A 20,902-nucleotide genomic window follows, 5' to 3' on the forward strand; every position below is an offset into this window, starting at 1 on the left:
AAAAGACAGAATGGTAAAGAGACTTATATGACAGTGATTAGGCTTCTGTACTCTACTTGAAGTGGTGATATAATAATTCTAGTAGATTGTGGAAATTAAGTAGGTATATTGAAACCCTAGAAGAACCATTAAAAAAAAACTATATAAAAAAGATTTAACAAAAAGTAAAAGAGATGAAATATACAGTGGAAAACCAAAACATGTTAGGATAATTCAAAAAAAGCTAAGAAAGGAGAAACAGGAGAACAAAAACAGAGACCACAAACATAAGACAAAAATAATAAAATGCTTAGGGCTAAACTCAAATATACCTGTAATTACCTTAAATAGAAATGGCCTAAACACACAACTGAAAAGACAGAGATTATGAAGATGAGTATGATTTCTACAAGAAACTCACTTCAAAAATAACAGAAAACTTAGGCTAAAAACAAACCTATGCTCATTTTTGCTCCAGTTCTCTTTACCCTCTAAACAGTTCAGTCTTGACACATTAGCATGCATCAGCAAAATTTTGGTGACATTTTTGTAGCCTGGCAGAATAGATTAACTTACAGCTATTTCACTTCAAAATATATTGAACATGACTTCATATTAAGGCAGCAGTAGCTACAACATGGTAATACATCACTAACTTTAATGACATAAAAATGTAATGTACCAGTTTCCAGAATTTCCAGTATGGGACCTCCTGTTCAAATATAATTTAATGTAACAAAACAGAATTTAGAAGTAAGGCTGTCTATTTGATATTCAACTGTTTACTACATCTTTAAAATTCTTCTCTGTCAGTCTATATTGGTTTTTAAATTATTATTATATTTCAATTTGAGAACTTTTGAGTTTCATGAGTTTTGCTTTTATTATATAAGTATCATTATAAACTTATTTATGAATTTAAAAGGCAAAAGAATGGGGAAAGATATACCACACATAAAGCTGGAGAACCTATACAAATCTTCCTTGATTTATGATAGATGGGGTATCCCATCATTAAGTTGAAAATACTGTAAGTCAAAATGCATTTAAAACACCTAATGTACCAAACATTGAAGCTTAGCCGAACCTACCTTAAAAGTACTTAGTACACTTTAATTAGCCTACAATCAAGCAAAATAATCTAACAAGTCTATTTCGTAATGAAATGTTGAATATCTCATGTAATTTGCTGAATGCATTATTGGAAGTGAAAAACAGAATGGCTCTATAAGAACAGAATGGCTGTAAATGTGTTCATCATGATTGGTTTCTACTCAATCCATATCACTTTCATACCAGTGTAAAGTTGAAAAATTGCAAATTGAACCATTAAGTCAGAACTGTTTATATTACTATCAGACAATGTAGACTTCAGAGCAAAGAAAATCCCCAGAGATAAAGAGGGACATCACATAATCACAGAAGGCCAGTTTACAAAGAAACTATAAATGTGCATGCATCTAAAAACAGCATCAAAATACATGAATCACATGAACAAGGTGAAGAAACAGACAAACTCATAATTAGAGACTTCATCACTCCTGCCTCAAAAGAAATAAAACAGATAAAAATACCAGCAAGATATGTGAAGAGAACTGAACAACACTACTATGGTATAATAAAAACATATTGGGTCTTTATATTTGGTCTATAAACCTTTATTTCCAGCTCCTTCACAGAGCTTGGCATTTACTAAATGACAAGAATGCCTGTTACGCTAATGAGGGGACTTCTGAAGGGACTCTTAGATCAATTCAGATTAGGGTTGGTCATCAGGTAGACCAAACACGTGATTAGAGGGTTTAAACGTTTGGCCCAATCTCTAATCTCCAACCTCTAGGGAGAGTGGGCCTGGAGATGTGAACTCAATTACATGGACAATGATTTCATTTCTCATGTCTATCTAATGAAATCTTGATATTAAAAACACTGAGAAACAAGCCTCAGGGAGATTCCTGGTTGGTGAACATATTGATGTACCGAGAGGGTGGTGTACCCTGATTCCACAAGGATAGACGTTCTTGTGCTTAGAATCCTTACAAACTGGCCCTATGTACCTGTTCATCTGGTTGTTCATTTTTATTCTTTATAATATAATGGTAATACTAAGTATAGGGGCTTCCCCGACAGCTCCAGCAGGTAAAGAATCTGCCTGTAATGCAGGAGACACAGGGGACTTGGGTTTGATCCCTGGGTCGGTAAGACCCTCTAGAGGATGGCAACCTATTCCAATATTCTGCCTGGCGGGCTACAGTCCATGGGGTCACAAAGAGTTGGACACGACTGAGCACATGGCACAATCCTAAGTATAGAACTTTTATGAGTTCTGTGAGTTGTTCTAGCAAATTACTGAACTTGTAAGATACACCAAATTCACTGCCAGCCAGGCAAAGTATGAATGGCTTGAGGATACTCAGGACTAGAAGATATACTTCAAGCTAGAGTCTGAATGGGGGGGCAGTCTTGTGGAACTGAGCCCCTTAGCCTGTATGATGTCATTAACTCCAAGCAGTTAGCGTCAGAATTGAATTGCATTTTAAGACATTCATTTGATGAAAGAGAACTGAATCAGAAAGTAACCATCAACCAACTGAAACTAATGTACATTTATATAACACTCCAACAAAATCAGAATACACATTCTTTCCAAGTGCACATGGAACCAAGACAGACGTGTCATATCCTAGGTCACAAAATAAACCTTAACAAAGTTAAATAAAATCACATACAGAATATTAATGAAATTAAGCTAAAAATCAATGGCAGCAAGATAATAGAAAACTCTTACAAACATTTGGAAATTAAACAAAAATACCAAAGCTGGGTGATTGTTTGTGGTAAGTAAAATTTTATAGGAATAATGCCATGCCCATTCATTTATGTGTTGCCTACGGCTGTTTTTGTACTACTAGAGCAGATTTAAGTAACTACAACTGAGTATAGACTCAGGTCTTATCATATTTACTACTTGGACTTTTTAAAAAAAAGTTTGACAAAGACTATTCTAAATAATCCACAGATTAAAGAAAAAGTCTTTAGGTAAATTAGAATATATTTTACTTGAATAAAAATTTAAACACAACAAAATTTGGTGGGATGTAGCTAAAGCCCTGATTGGAGGGAAAATTAAAACATTAAAAACTTGTATAACAGGACTTATCATTATAGACTCTACAAACATTAAAAAGTATAAAAGATCAATACTGCACACATAACCTGGACAACAATGGATCAATTTCTCAAAAACTGCAAACCTAACAATTCACCCAAGATGAAAGGAAAAGTCTGAATTGTCCTGTTAAAAAAACTGAACCCATAATTCAAAACCTTCCCACAAAAGAATTACAGAGATTTTTCCACTGCCAAATTCTATCAAATGTTAAAAAAAAAAAAGATCTATACAATCTCTTCCAGAAATAGAAGGGTAAGAAATATATCCCAATTCATTTTATGAAGACAGCATTAGCCTGATATGAAAACAGTCATAAAGCTGGAGAAGAAAATAGTAATGCCTAGTGTGGAAACTATAAAAATGATTTAAAAAAAAAAACAATAAAAGACAATGCAAGAAAAACCAATCTTCCCCATGAACATCTATCAGTTCAGTTCAGTTACTCATGTTCGACTCTTTGCGACCCCATGAACCACAGCATGCCAGGCCTCCCTGTCCATATACATAGACACAAAAATTCTCAATAAAATATTAGTAAATTAAATCCAGAAATACATAATAAGCATTACACTTCAGCGACATGGTTTACTCTGGGGAAGTAAGATTTGTTTAATATTCAAAAATCAATTCATAAAATTAATCAGATTAACAGTCTAAAACAGAAAACAACATAATTATTATTTAATGCAGGAGAAGCATTTGACAAAATTCAAGTCATACATGATATAAACTCTTAGTAAACTAGGAGTAGAATGGAATTTTCTCAACCTGAAAAAGGACATTAAAAAAAAAGCTGCTCAAACTGATCAATATATTTAACAATATTCCAACTGAAATTCAAGGAAAAGCCATTACATAGACATGCTGATTCTAAAATTTATGTGGAAAGGTAGATCAGTCCTGGGTGTTCTTTGGAAGGAATGATGCTAAAGCTGAAACTCCAATACTTTGGCCACCTCATGCGAAGAGTTGACTCACTGGAAAAGACTCTGATCCTGGGAGGGATTGGGGGCAGGAGGAGAAGGGGGCAACAGAGGATGAGATGGCTGGATGGCATCACTGACTCGATGGACATGGGTTTGGGTGAACTCCGGGAGTTGGTGATGGACAGGGAGGCCTGGTGTGCTGCAATTCATGGGGTCGCAAAGAGTCGGACACGACTGAGCAACTGAACTGAACTGAAAGGAACTACAATATCTAAAATAGTTTTGAAAAACAGTAATAAAGTTGGAGGAATCACAATACATGAATTTAAGACTTAATACTATATAGTTACAATAATCAAGCCAGTGTGCTATCAGCAAAGGGATAGTCATATTACAAATAAATGAAATACAATAGAGTGCATAAACAGATGTACACAAATAGTTCAATTAAATTTTCAGCTTTTTAAAAATGCAAGTATAATCCACATACTGTATTTTAAAGCATACAATTCAGTGGTTTGTAGTATATTCACAAAGTTGTGTATTCACCACCACTATCCAATTCCAGAACATTTTCACCAACCCAAAAAGAAACTTCATACTTATTAGCTGTCACTCTATTCATTCCTTTCCCTGGTCCCTGGCAACCACTAATCTATCTTCTGTCTCTATAGCTTTGCCTATTCTAAGCCAAGTGATATTTGACAAAGACGGAAAGGCCACTCGACACAGATAAGACAGAATTTCCAACAAAGTGTTGGAACAGTTGTAAGCTGTACGGAAAAAACAACCTCAATCTGAAACCTCAAACCTTATATACAAAACTTAACTCAAAATGTATCACAGATCTAAATGTAAAATACAAAACATTTAAAAATAAACTTTGTGCAAAAGGTTTTGGACATGATATCTAAATCACATTTCATAAAAGAAAAAAAACCTGATAAATTGAACTTTACTAAAATTGAAAACTTATACTCTGTGAAAGACATTGTTAAGAAAATGAAAAGACAAGCTACATACTGGAAGAAAATGTGTGCAAATCATAATATCCAACCACGGGCTTGTATCCAAACACATACAGAACACTTAAAATTCAACTGTAAGAAAACAAATGACCCAATTTAAAATGAGGCAAAAAATAGACACTTCACCAAAGAGGTTATATTGACTGGAAATAAATACATGAAAAGATGTTTGACATCACTGGCCAGTCTCCAAAAGTTACATACTGTATGATTATATTTATATGACAATTTCAAAAAAATAAAAGTAGAGTGACAAAGAACAGATCAGTGGTTGCCAAGAGTTAGAGGTAGGATGAAGGTATGATTATAATGGAATATTATGAGTGGAATATTACTCAGCCATTAAAAAGAATGAAATAATGCCTTTGCTGCAACATGGATAGACTTAAAGACTGTCATACTGAGTGAAGTCAGAGAGAAGGATAAATATCATATGACATCCCTTATATGTGGCCATCTAAAAAATGACACGAAGTTACTTGCAGAACAGAAACAGACTCACAAACTTAGAGAATTAATTTATGGTTGCTGGGGGAAGGCATAGTTAAGGTGTTTGGGATGGACATGTACACACTGCTACATTTAAAATGCATAAAACCAGCAAGGACCTACTGTATAGTACATGGAACTCTGCTCAATGTTATGTGGCAGCCTGGATGGGAAGGGAGCTGTGACCTATGGACTGTAGCCCTCCAGGCTCCTCTGTCCATGGAATTCTCAAGGCAAGAATAATGGAGCGGGTTGTCATTTCCTACTTGAAGGGATCTTCCTAACCCAGGAATTAAACCCTCATCTCTGACGTCTCCTGCATTGGCAGGTAGATTCTTCACCATTGTGCCACCTGGGAAGCCCCCAGTATCCTGGGTGGAGTCCTTCAAGACACTGGTATAAAGCTAAAAAATACACCTGTTCCAACTAGAAATTGAACCCTAAGGGAAAAGCCCAGAATCCTATAAGCTATCAAGGTATATAGTATACCTTGGTATACTTTAGAAGCAGTATAGTATTGCTTCTAAAATGGCTCATAATAATCCCTATCTCATACTATTGCCCCTTCCCCTTGAGTGTAGATGAATCCAGTGACCTGCCTCTAATGAACAGAATGCAGCACAAATGACAGGGTGCTCTTCCCATCTAGATGTCACCAAGTGACATCTACCTTGCTTATTACCTCTCTATAGCTCTTCCTACTTGCTCTGATGAGGAAAGCTGTCATGGTGCCTCAAGGAAAGACCCATATACTAGGACAACCTCTGCTAACATATGATTCCATTTATGAAGGGTACTTGCAAGCCCTCAGTCCAACCACCCACAAGGAATGGAATCATGCCAACTACTGGAGTAAGCTTGGAAATAGAACCTTCCCCAGTCTCACTCCAGTACTCTTGCCTGGAAAATCCCATGGATGGAGGAGCCTGGTAGGCTGCAGTCCATGGGGTCGCGAAGAGTCGGACAGGACTAAGCGACTTCACTTTCACTTTTCACTTTCATGTATTGGAGAAGGAAATGGCAACCCACTCCAGTATTCTTGCCTGGAGAATCCCAGGGACAGGGGAGCCTAGTGGGCTGCCGTCTATGGGGTCGCACAGAGTTGGACACGACTGAAGCAACTTAGCAGCGGCAGCAGCAGTTGAGCCTTGAGATGACTAAAGCCTACCTTAATAGTAGTAGCCTGTGGTTGATCTTGAAACAGAATACTCAGCTGAGTAACACACAAAACCCTTACCCACAGACATTCTGAAATAATAAATGTTGCTGTTTTAAAACACTAAGTTTGAGGTAATTTGTTATGCAGCCATAGATGACTAATGCTATCTATGTATATCAATGTATATGTATATCAATGTATATCAATGTTATAAGACAACAGTTTCTCAAAGTTGTACACAAACCATAGGTTCTTTTTGATTCCATATCACAGATTATATCTGAGAAAATTAATGTAATTTGGCTGCAGCATCGATGCTGTCAAATAATTGTGATTCATTTTTTAACTAACACTAATAGACTTAAAATAATCTGGGTGAGGGAAAATGAGATACTGCAAGAGAGAAATGAAATAATTCCTTCTTGGCAATACCCTCAAAGACTTAAAATAACAAGTAAATAGCATGCTAATGAATTCAGACAATGATGCTAAATCTGGAGGTGTTGCCAAAACAGAACCAAAGATGATCAAAATATGAACAGAACATACTAAATGGAGATGCAACTTGTAAAAGACCATGTGGTGAAAAATTATTTGAAACATTTGCTTGGTAGAAGAAGATTAAGAAGAAAAATAGCCAACAAATTAATAAGTAAATATTGACAATCCCCTAGATTACAAACTCTGTGATGATGAAGATCATATTATAGTCACTAAATCCTCTGCCATAATCAAAGATTATGAAGTTTGCAGTTAATCAATAGATATTTGGTAAAGTAATTTAGTTAACCAGCTGAAAAAGAGACATTAAACTGCATGTAAGTTAAAAAGTCACACAGGCTTACATATAGAGTTATAACAGATGAGAGGAAAAATGAGAACTAAAAGGAGAATGGAAATCAGAAGGATAGGACACATAGGCAGGTGGATGAAAAGTGTACAAGAATTCCAAAACCATAAACCAGATCAAACCACACTTAATGACCAGAAGTCCCTACAAGAGTATTATCTGAGAAATTAACATAACACTGCAGTTATTGTCTTTTAGCTTCAGTGAGTGCTAAATCGCTTCAATCCTGTCCAACTCTTTGTGCCCCTATGGACTGCAGCCTGCTAGGCTCCTTTGTCCAAGGATTAAAAGTCATAATATATGGTATATGTAAAAGTGCTTATTCATCCCAGTGCCTGCTACACTGACTATACCCAATAAATGGTAACATTACTTATTATTATATATCATTTTGCATGCTTCTTAACCAACAGAAGAAGAAATAATCACAATCACAAACATAATGCTGTCCAAAACAGTCCCTGAATTGCTTGAATGTTGATGAAAGGAAATAATCATGGAAGACTAGAATTTAAACCTAGTATGCAACTACTACTTATCAAATTGATATGAAAATGTTTTTGTCAGCAAGAGAAATTATTACTCTACAACTATGATTCAAATTAAATTATAGCATTTGATTTGTTATAATTTTGCTCTTAGAGTTAACAAAAATTGGTTGACTAAAAAGGAAATAAAACTATTTCTAGGATGGAAAAAGTATATATTCATTCCCAAATGTGTTTTGACTTGAAGCAAATTTTGAGTATGCACCTACTTAAAAAAAGAAAGCATTGTCATAGTGAATATAAAAAAAGAACTTACTTAAATATAAAAAGTAAAGACTCATACACTGCTAGTAGAAATGTACTTTGGAAAATGGTTCTTTATTACAAAGTAAAGCTGGAAATATGCACAAACTATGACCCAGCAATACTTTTCCTATGTATACATCCTAAAAACACTCTTTTCTCACATGTACCAGGAACTGTGTACAAGAATTTTCAATCACATTGTCCATAAATACCAAAACCTGGAAACAACCCAAATGTCTAGCAAGAGAAGAATGGATAAATTATACTCATACAGTAAAAAAATGTAGTAGCTTCCTACTGCTGACATAACAAATCACCATAAACTCAGCAGCAAAACAACACAAATTTACAGTCTTACAGTTCTGGAGATCAGAAGTCCAGACTTCCCTTGGGGCTAAAATCAAGGGGTCAGCAAGGCTATGCTTCTTCTAGAGTGTCTAGAGGAGAATCCTTTTCTTTGCCCTTTCCAACCTCAAGAAGTTGCCTTCATTCTTAGGTTCATGGCCTCATCCACCATCTTCAAAACTAGAGTGGTTTAGTCAGCATCTTCAAAACTCTCTGACCTGTGCTTCCATCATCACATCTCTTTATTTCCCTCTGACAAAATATATATGCCTTTTTGTAGGCCCCTTGTGAGTACACTAAGCCCAAGTGGATAATGAAGAATAATCTTCCCATCTCAGAGCTTTAATTTAATGATACCTATAAAGTTCATTCCACCTATACGGTAACATATTCAGAAGTTTCAGGGATTAGGAAGTGAATATCTTTCAAATAATACCATTATTGGGAAAATATACTAAAATGAAGAAACTACTGCTACTCTAAACTACATGAAAAAACTCAAGTGTTGTTTGTTGTTTAGTTGCTAAGGTGTAACAGACTCTTTTGCGACCCTGTGGACTGTAGTCCACCAGAATCCTCTGTCCATGGGATTCTCCAGGCAAGAACACTGGAGTGGGTTGCCATTTCCTTCTCCAGGGGATCTTTCTGACCCAGGGATCAAACCGATGTCTTCTACACTGGCAGGCAGATTCTCTACCCTGAGCCACTAGGTAAGACAATAGATACTGAAAAAATCAAGCAATACAAAAGTATACATACAATGTAAGTTCTCCCACATAAAGTTCAAAAATAAGCAAAACTAAACTATGATAAGTAGGGGTGCAAATATAGGTAGTAAGTCTATAAAGAATAAAACAAGAAAATGATTTTTCATAAAAAGTGTAAGAATGAATTCCTTTGGAGTGAGAAAAGGGCTTCCCTGGTAGCTCAGTCGGTAAAGAATCTGCCTGCAGTGCAGGAGACCCATGTTTGATCCCTGGATCGGGAAGATTCACTAGAGAAGGAAATAGCAAACCACTCCAGTATTCTTGCCTGGAAAATCCCATGGACAGAGGAGCCTGGCAGGCTATAGTCCATGAGATCAAGAGTTGGACACGACAGTGACTAAACCACCACAAGAAAAGGGGGATGAGATAAAGAAAGGGCTTCTAATATACTGGCAATGTTCTATTTCTTGCCCACTTGGCTTTCCTCTTTAAACTGTACACACGTTTTACATACCCTATGATTAGGGCTTCCCCGGGGGCTCAAACAGTAAAGAGTCTGCCTGCAATGCTGGAGACCTGGGTTCAATCCCTGGGTCCGGACATTCCCTGCAGAAGGAAATGGCAACCACTCTGGTATTCTTGCCTGGAAAATTCTATAGAAGGAGGAGCCTGGCGGGCTACAGTCCATGAGGTCGCAAATAGTCGGACACGACTGAGTAACTAATGACTCTTAAAAAGAATAGTAACAAATAACAGTAATATAAACCCCAGAGAAGGGAGAGCCAGACACAATCTAGATTAGGCAACGATCATCTAGCAGTGGGACAGCAAGAGACTGCCCCATCTGTATACTGGTGACAAGTCAGGTAACCTGTGAGTTGGGCATGAGACCGAAATCCAGGTTCAGAGTAAAGAACAGGCTTACAAGCAACTGCAAAATCACATGTCTTCTAAGACACTTTACAAAGTCTTCCTACAAAACTATAAATTTCTTGAGGTCAAGAGCAGAATTCGTCTCATCTTTGTATTCTCAGTACCTAGTATAATACCTACCACAGAATAATCATTGAATAAATAATGAATGGAAGAATGAATGAAATGTCTTTTACCACCTAGACAGTTGAATGAAAAGAAGTAGTCCTCAAGTAAGTAAGTGAGAGCGGACTTTTAAGTTTAACGTATGTGCCAAGTTGCTTCAGTCGTGTCCAACTCTGTGTGACTCCATGGGCTGTAACCTGCCAGGCTCCTCTGTCCATGGGTATACTGGCAAGAACACTGGTGGGGGCTGCCATTCCCTCCTCCAAGGAATCCTCCTGACCCAGGAACTGAACCTGCATCTCTTATGTCTCCTGCATTAGCAGGTGGATTCTTTACCACTAGCGTCACCTGGGAAGCCCAATTTAACATACTGTCATTCAATAATTCTTACAAACACATAGAAGAGTACAAAAGAAGTATAAATGCATAGTTTTGCCCTCAATGAGATTACAATCAAAGGAAGAAGTTAAACAATTGTTTCCAAATTATTTTTTGAAGTAGAACACATAATATAAAACCAGAAATTAATAGTATTAATAATTTTCTGGATTAAAAAGGCAAAATATATAAGTTAATCAAAATCAAACTGCAAGGGCCGACACATATGATAAGCTGGAACTAGGGAGATTGACATGGGCTAAGATAATCATACTAGGTTTCTTAGAGGAGCTAGATAGAATTTATAGTGGGTTGGTGATTGCAAAATAGCCCCAAATTCTCCCATTACTGTATACACATGCCTTAACAATGTGACCTTGCTCCATCTGCCATTGAAAGGTAGAGTTTCTTCACCATTCTGGGAACTAGGGTTGGCCCTATGACTTGCTTTGGTCAATGGGACATCAACAAATACGACCCAGAAGGTTGAAAAGCACTTATGCACTAGACCTCCCCTCTTTGTCTGGTTTTGGGACCAAGATAATGAAGAAACCCAAGCTAGGTGGTTGCTTCACACAGACGAGAGCAAATGAGCCCAAACAAGACCAAAAGAACCATTCAGCTGAACCCAGTCAAACTGGCAACCCACAGGATAGTTTATGAATTATTATTTTGGCCCCTGAGCTTTGGGGTGGTTTGTTTAATGACAAAAACTAACTGAGGTGTAAGCAAAGGAGCAGAAAAGAAAAGGAGCAAAGCATACAAGTACAGGAGAAAATGAATGCATACATGAGCCTAAATGGAAAAGAGCTCTGATCACAGTGAGAGAACACATAAACCTGAAAGTAAACTGAGTTCAGATCGTAAAACTCAGCCTAGGAAGAGATCGGACTTCATTCAACTTAAACAGAGAAGCAAGAGCCATTGAGGACTTCAGAGCAGCGGAGGATATAACGCAAGAGCAAAGGATGTCCAGTTTCAACTACTATTACCTAGACAGCCTGAGCAAAAAATTCTCCTACATTTGCAGGAAGCTAAACAGATAACAGCATGGTTCCATAACTGCCATATACAGCTTATATAAGATTCTGTTCTTTAATAGAAAAACAGGAAAATTATTTTTACCTACAATTTTAATTTCAATGAGAACAGTCCTAGAATTAATCATCAGAAGAGCTTATGACGTGTCTAAAGAGTAAGGAAAATATTTCTGAAACTATGTTTGGGCATAACGATAATATAGATTTCTAATGACAGCATAACTTTGAAATATGATTCCTCTTTGTTTGAGATTTCATATACCCACCAGACCACTTTAGCTTCTGACCACCACAGTTAACAGGGACCAGATTTAGCCTCCCATCTTAAATGGGAAAAATAGACAAAATAAAGGAAACAAAGGATTTTAGACACTAGACAATAGGCAGCACAGAATAAGGATCCACAAAAGAAAATAAGTGAGGTCATCCTTAAGATTGCCCCTAGCTTATTGCCTGAGAGAGTTTTCAGGCTGCAGCATAGGAATGAGGAACCCAAACGGAACTAAGCAGTCTCACTGAGTTGAAGAGACAGAATTAAGAGTTTTGAGAAGGCCAAGGCAAGGCAGAACACTGAAGAGAGCTGCACAAAGATATGCCTCTTGATATCTAGAGGCAGTTCCTCTTGAAACTTTGGCTGAGTACTTATGAATGCATATGTATAACAAAGCAAAGAACAACTAGAAAGGCGCAGGCAGAACAATCCCTAATGATCACACAGGCCTGTGAATAGTCTGTATAGTCACAGAGTGGAAAAAAAATTTTTTTCTAATCTTTAAAAACATCCAGGGCCATGAATGCATCTAACTATTTTCAAATAACTGTATCCCAGAACAAATTCCCATACATTTACGAAAATTAAAAAATAAATTCAGCACACAACAGTGTAAAATCATAATGTCTGGCATCCAAAGAGAAATTACCAGGGATACAAACAAGGAGAAATAACAATCAATAAAAACAGACTCAGAAATGGTGCAGATGATAAAATGGTGGACAAGAACTTTAAAACATCTAATACAAATATATTCAAGAAAATAGAGAAAAGCATTAAGCATGAGGAGAGAAATGGGGAGTTTTTTTTTAAGTGAACTTATAGACATGAGACGTATACATCTGAGATTTTTAAAAAATATACTGGTGGATAGGATTAATACCAGTTTAACCACTGTGAAAGAAAGGATTAGTGAAGCTGAAGATAAAGAAAAATGAAACATCCAAAATTAAATATACATAGAAAAAGACAGAAACTAAACAGGGCATCAATGCACAAAAGGATAACATTAAAAAGCCTAACATACATATAACTGGAATCCCTTAAAAAGAGAGAATAGTGAGGTTGTTTATACTTTTATTTTGGTGTCAGTTATTGTAGAGAATCCCATGGATGGAGGAGCCTCGTAGGCTATAGTTCATGGGGTCGCGAAGAGTCGGACACCACTGAGAGACTTCACTTTCACTTTTCACTTTCATGCTTTGGAGAAGGAAATGGCAACCCACTCCAGTATTCTTGCCTGGAGAATCCCAGGGACAGAGGAGCCTGTTGGGCTGCTATCTATGGGGTCGCACAGAGTCAGACACGACTGATGCGACTTAGCAGCAGCAGCAGCAATGTAACCATGTTATCGTATATAAAGTTTCTCTCCACTTTCAGTAAATATTTTAATTTCTGGATACATTTATTTGGCCCAAAGAGATTATAAGCTTAAAAAAAAAAAAAAAAATCTGAAGAAAAATATGTCTGAAATTTTTCCAAATTTGAGGGAAACTATCAACACACTAAACAAATCTTATTATTACAGTTAAAAATCGAACGCTTTCAAGATAAAACTAAAGTGTAGACACAAATATACAAAGACTACACACGAGCTAAGCTTTTCAAAATATCTAATAATACTAACATAAACAACAGAAGTTAACTTCAAGAATAGGATAAACCCCATGAGATTTTTTTTAACGCTGTAGGTTTTAGTAAAAGCCTCTCTAAAGGGTTGGTAAATAGAAATGAAGATGAATAACCCTATTTGCTGATAGCAAAAGAGAAAGAAAATTTGGTCACCACTCACACTTGAATTGTTCCTTCTAAACTTCCACAAGAGATAAATTATACTTCCAGCAATATGGACTCTCCCTGGGCTCATACATTCAAGAAAGCAAAATATCTATTAAAAGTAAAGAGAAACTTTACAAGTCAGTTATGGTTACAATTACCTACAACAGAATAAAAGTGTCAACAACCTAGTTCTCTTCTCCCTGGCTACTGATACTAACAACACATGAACAAATTCTTCCCTTATAGAAAGTAGAGTGTAACTTACATAACCAGATTGTAAGGAAAACACTCAACAAGACCATTCCTTGGGTAAAATCTACTGTAACCAGACCAACCAAACAATGCATTGTCTATGATCCTCCCACTAGGAAAGAAAAAAAATCAATAAAGAACCTTTTCTGTAGTGATCTTCATTACAATTAAATTTAAAGTATATTAACTTCTTTTTAAAAATAGCAAAAAAAAACAATAACCTTTTCTGTAGTGATCTTCATTATAATTAAAGTATATTAACTTTTTAAAAATAGCAAAACTATATATGTATATATATGTGTGTATGTGTGTGTGTACTGAGGCAGAGAGGTTAATCTAAGGTCCTATGACATGTTCTCACAGAGATGAGAAAGCATTCAGATCTCATCTTGATGCAAAATTAACAGTTTCATTTGTTTAGTAAGCACTGAAGTTTGTGGCTATACTAACCTTATTTTATAAACCAAAAATTAGGAGCCAGCATATGATAAGGGATATTTTTTCTGATTTACAAATGAATTTATATATTTTAAAACTTACAAAGATATTCAAACTATATCCTAGTTACTTGTACATTTAATAACTCACCTATAAGCTTCTTGACTCTGGTTACAGAGAGACTCTATCTACCTGTAAGACCTCTTTCTTGTAACCATACACACTCTCCTACTGAAAAGTGCCTACTCCTAACTTCTGATGTTCAAAGAGTGTGAAACATAACATAGGAATTCTGTCAGTACTTAAGCAATTGAGACCTGGGAAAACCAAAAGTTGAAACCCACACTGGAGGGAGAGGGTGGCCTCTTCAGGGCAAAAGTTTTCAAAGTGTTCTGGTATCCGGAAAGGATTGGTCCAAAGCTGTTTCAGAAGTTGTATGAACATTTAATTTGTATTAAATATCTTCATTTTTAACACATTTATTTTAAATCATTTAACTGCTCATAGGTATAAAATATCCACTAACCTCTGCAACTGGTAGACTATGCAGAATAAACTGTGGTTGATAAAACAGAAGACTTTCCTGAGCTACTTCCCAGACTGTAGGTCTGTCAGTTAATACGTTTATGTGGCAGTCTGCATTTTCCCTTCACAATTCTTGGAACACTTGTAATTCCTTGTTCTACGACTGTCTCTTCCAACTGTACTGCAAATTCTAAAAGTGAGATAATTTCTGTCTTGTTCCGAGCTGAATCTCTAACCCCTACCACAGAAACATAGGAGCTATTTAACAAGTATTTAAATATTGCTGAGAGAAATATCAATAATCTCAGATATGCAGATGACACTGCCCTAATGGCAGAAAGTGAAGAAGCAGTAAAGAGCCTCTTGATGAAAGAGAAAGAGGAGAGTGAAAAAGCTGGCTTAAAACTCAACATTCAGAAAACTAAGATCATGGCATCCAGTCCCATCATTTCATGGCAAATAGATGGGGAAACAATGGAAACAGTGAAAGACTTAATTTTCTTGGGCTCCAAAATCACTGCAGGTAGTGATTGCAACCATGAAATTAAAAGACACTTGCTTCTTGGAAGAAAACCTATGACAAACCTAGACAGCGTATTAAAAAGCAGAGACATGACTTTGCTGACAAAGGTCCATCTAGTCAAAGCTATGATTTTTCCAGTAGTCATGTATGGATGTGAGAGTTGGACCATAAAGAAAGCTGAGCACCAAAGAATTGATGCTTTTGAGACTGTGGTGTTGGAGAAGACTCTTGAGAGTCCCTTGGACTGCAAGGAGATCCAATCAGTTCATCCTAAAGGAAATCAGTACTGAATATTCACTGGAAGGACTGATGCTGAAGCTGAAACTCCAATACTTTGCAAAGAACTGACTCATTGGAAAAGACTCTGATGCTGGGAAAGATTGAAGGTGGGAGGAGAAGGGGACAACAGAGGGCGAGATGGTTGGATGGCATCACCGACTCGATGGACATGAGTTTGAGTGAGCTCCTGGAGCTGGTAATGGACAGGAAAGCCTGGCATGCTGCAGTCCATGGTGGTGGTGCAAAGAGTTGGACACAAGTGAGTGACTGAACTGAACTGGAGAGATACTGAAGATCAGAGAGGCTAAATTAAGGTGGTAGCAGTAGAAATGAAAGGGAGAGGGTTTGTGCAGGTTGAATCAGGGGGAAAAAAGAAAAAAATTAATGAGATTTTTGAAACTGGGTGATTGAATAAATAGTGCCACCTTCATCTATATAATTAAAGAAGTTAAAACAGGGCTGACTTCGGTCTTGGACAGGTTGAATATTTTAAGTACTACACAAGTCCAGCAGAAATGAAGTCCTAATCTAGCTTACTATTTACCATACAATTTAGCTTCCAGATGATGTTCTCAAATCAAATTTCATGAGAAGCAAGGCTCATATTTTTCTCTTTAGTTATTCACTTCCCCCTCTATTTTCCTCCCCTCATCTCTGCATTATCCATTGAAAAATATTGATAAAACTTTTTCTGAGAAATTTTAGAAAATGAGGTACCTAGCAGATCAAGGAAAAAAGTTGCAGGCAGGGCTTTCCAAAATTAATCCATAACACACAACACACATGGAAAACTAAATATTAGACCAATATTAGCAAAATACAGTATTTAGATGATCACATGGCTCAAACAAGATCAGAGAAACAATGCAAAATCATTTTTTAAAAAAGGCAATTACATGGAACTTCAGAAAGATAAAAAAAATTAAAGCATAAAAATGATGATAAAAGCATTTCAGTAAAAATAGACATAATGGCAAGTAAGTTTTCTAACACAAACATTAAAAAATACTGATTTTTATTTTCAATAGATACAAATTCTCTAAAATAAATATCTAACACATACATGTATATATGTATAATATATAATAATGATTCTTAAACATGGTTAGGTTAAATCTTGACGGCTTAACAAAGGGAGCTACAAAGCTATTACCTCCCATTTGTCAGAAGACACAACAACAACAACAACAACAACAACAAAAATAGAAGACACTACAACAACCCAGTACTTTTTTTTTCTTTTTTAATTTTTACTGGCGTATAGTTAGATTCCATCCTGGGATCGGGAAGAGCCCCGGGAGAAGGAAATGGCAACCCACTCCAGTATTCTTGCCTGGGAAATTCCATGAACGAAGAAGCCTGGCAAGCTATAGTCCTTGCAGTTGCGAAGAGTCGGACACAACTGAGCGACTAAACAACAACATAGCTGATCTGCAATGTTGCGCTAGTTTCAGGTGTACAGCAAAGTGACTCAATTATACATATATCCACTTTTTAGAATCTTTTCCCATGTAGGAAATTACAGACTATTGAGGTTCTTTTCAAAGAACACTTAATTTTTTACCTTGGGAAGATCTACTCTAACTGAAGTGAAATTCAATAGCTTAATACGATAAAAAGCAGCTACCAACATTCGAAACACCAAGGATCTTATATACAAATGTTAAAGAAAAAAAAAATCACAGAAAAAATCCAAATGCTAACAAAACTTGACAAGTATTATGACTCAATTAATACTAAGAACACATAAAATATTAACCACACAGACAAGACTCATTATGCTTAACTTAGTCATATACCATAAATGAAAATATACCAAGAAGTCTGCTTAAGAATCACTTGTTTAAAAGAAATTTTCTGAAAAAACTGACATTGATATTATGTAAAAAACTATAATTTCAATCTATATTTTAAACTTATAACCAAGGATCACAAGATATTGAGGAAACTTGTGAGTGGTTATATGTGTTGTAAATATGCTCAAAATTCAGCTCTAAAATCCCAAACTTTTTTCCTGAAAGCTCTTTTATCAAATATGGAAATATGATATTTAACCTAAAAGTGCTGAGTATTTACAGCACCAAAGCTATAAGAGAAAAAAAAAAGTATTTTCAACCCAAAGATTCTATTCACTGAAGCCTGTGGGGGAAAATCTACCACCATCAGAACTATTATTTACAATATACTGAATAATAACAACAACAACAAAATGACAATGAAGTAAAACAGTATAAACGTTTAATTTCACATTTTAAAACCTATAAATATTAAAAATGTCCTGCCATATTAAATACTAACCAAATAAACTGATATAGTTCCAGCTATATTTTGAATGTTTCTCAAAAACCTCAAAAATAGCAAAGAAACACATGACTCTAGTAATTTTGAGTAACATGCACTCAAACTGTAAAGATGCCACATATCTATAAAAGAATTTTTCTATTAGAGATTTTTTTTTTAATGGGAAAGGAAGCAAGCTATACTGTCCATTAGTTCTCAAATGCTTTTTCATTTGCTAATCAATTCATCTGTCACTAGTTCAGTAATGCTCAAACATTTTCTCTTGTTTTATACTATTTTTTGTTTTCTCAGACAACAAACATTTACCATGAGGATTAGGAATCTGAGAGTATCTCAGTTGGGTGGTTCCAGCTCACAGTATGTCCTGAATTGCAAGCAAATCATCATTACTTTAGGATACAAAACTTATATAAAGAATTGCCTGCTCCCCCCATCACCACCAAAGTTAAATTCCATGTCATAGCATACTCAGCTCTGTAGCTGAGTATGCTATGAAAACCACAATCTAGCACTGTCACATTTTTTTAAATGTAAAATACCCTCAAAAGTTTTTTGTATTATACTCGCTTCACTAAAGCAAATGAGCCTTAATCTCATGAAGATTTCCTGAGGCATTAAAATAATAAGTATTTAAAAGGAAGTCAAAAAAAGACACAAAAATCTGAAGTCATATAAAGTACAATAAAGAATTTCCTATTTATGTATCAACTATAGTATAAGATACACTATTCTTAGCCTCCTGCTGCTGCTGCTAAGTAGCTTCAGTCGTATCCGACTGTGCGACTCTGTGCAACCCCACAGATGGCAGTCCACCAGGCTCCCTCGTCCCTGGAATTCTCCAGGCAAGAACACTGGAGTGGGTTGCCATTTCCTTCTCCTACTGAAGATCAGATTTATTTCAACTTAATATTACAAATTAATGATGCTAGGGACTTCAATTTCTTTTATGTTTCTAAAACAAAAAAAAGAAAAATCATTTTGTAACATAAAGGAAAAGTTACTACAAAAACTTTCTTTTATAACCATGCTTCAAACATCCCTTATAGTACAGACAAAATGTATCACCTGGAAAACATAAGCTTCTAAATTAGACCCTCCTTGCAGTATGTTTTCAACTTCAAAAGAGCACAAAACATCATCCAAGTCCACACACTTGTTATCTGAAAAAATTTGAGTTGAGATGAATTTTTCAAGATTAGTCATATAAGTAATATTTGTCATGATTACTGCTTTATTAAAAAAAAACACAGCATTCAGCTTTAAAATAAATTGCCCATCATCCTTTCCCTGACAAATGAACGTTACTCTATTCCATTCAGCCGAAAGAAAACAGCAAATACATCTTTGTAGTCTAGCTTAGCAAATCAGTATTTAGAAATCAATGCAACTGTTATTAATGGATCAGAACCAAACACTGTAACAAAATACATTGAGTGGATCCTCCGTGTGTGTGCAGGTGCACATTCATAATATCATGATCCTCACATATGTGTTAAAAACTCAATTTTTATTTAATACCAAAGCATCTTTACATAATACATGGATTATTATAAAATTGCCTTCTTTAATGTTCAAAAAAAGAACAATTTCCAAAGTGCAGGATGAGAAGAGTAATACCGGATTGCTGCCACCTATCAACTTTAATTCAAAGCAAAGTACAACTCAATGTCATTTATACCTCTAAGGCAGCCACGACTGAAATAAAATTAAGTTCACTGTGGATAAAGTATCCTGGCATCCCACTGGGTTATTTACTTCTGATTTGATAGTAAGTATGTGTGGAGTTTTTTGTCCCTCCCGCAACATTCCAGGGTGTCAACACCATCTTAGTCAAAGGAAATGAGGAGCAAATCCCTCAGGTCTACCTCGCACCCTAAGTATCACAAAGTCACGGTTTCCACGGTCGTTACTACACAACAAACAGATTCTACAGTCCCGTGCCCTCTTCTATTAGATCTGGGAAAGCGAGGTGGGAAAGAAGTGTTTAGTATATCCTGAGAATCCTCTGTGTTCAGTCCTGGTACCCGAAGCAGCATGAATACAAGTGGTATGTGGGTCACCCACAGAGAGAGAGACAGAACGAAGCTTTGTGACCCTCCCAAGTTCAGTGAAGACACCAAAAGCCTCTGGGGATACGGGGCACAACCCTCCGGGGAAACCGGGGAGAAGCAGACGGTCTCCGAGTTGGAGTGATTGAGTCTGGCACAAGCCCAGGGCGTGGGTAGCGACCGAGGAGTCTCCGGTACCCCTCCCCTCTACACCAGGGTCCGTCACTGGGCGAGGGGTGCGGCCGGAGGAAGGGGTCAGGACCGAGAGAGGGCGGGGGGCGGGGCTCCCCCAGCGGCGTCCGGCGGGGGTCGCGGGGGGTGTGTCCTACCTGGGCCGTGGCGGTCTCAGGGATTTCGAAAGGAGGGCTCGGGTCCAGCTCAGGGCCGGGACCGGCAGCGGTCAACCCTCAGCAGACGGGACGGCCGCCGCCTGCCCATCCCCCACCGCCAAGTGCGGCGGGACCGGAGCGCGGCTTCGAGGGCCGGCCGGCTGGGTAGTCCCCTCGGGTACCGTCCGCGTTTACTGGCGGCGGCGGCGGCTGCTGCTGTTACTGCGGCTGCTGGACGCCCCCAGCCGCTGT

At 36.9% G+C, this 20,902-nt stretch overlaps 1 protein-coding gene across 1 annotated transcript in view; it reads right to left on the reverse strand.

The window, feature by feature from the left end:
* Positions 1 to 20,699, reverse strand: part of TTBK2 (tau tubulin kinase 2) — a 127,957-nt gene extending 107,258 nt beyond the window's left edge. The window contains exon 1 of the mRNA XM_052646402.1: positions 20,651 to 20,699. The gene's annotated coding sequence lies outside the window, so the exon portion shown is untranslated. The remainder of the gene's footprint in view (positions 1 to 20,650) is intronic.
* Positions 20,700 to 20,902: the final 203 nt, after the last annotated feature.

Source organism: Budorcas taxicolor, chromosome 10 (assembly GCF_023091745.1).
Source record: "Budorcas taxicolor isolate Tak-1 chromosome 10, Takin1.1, whole genome shotgun sequence".
Lineage (NCBI taxonomy): Eukaryota > Metazoa > Chordata > Mammalia > Artiodactyla > Bovidae > Budorcas > Budorcas taxicolor.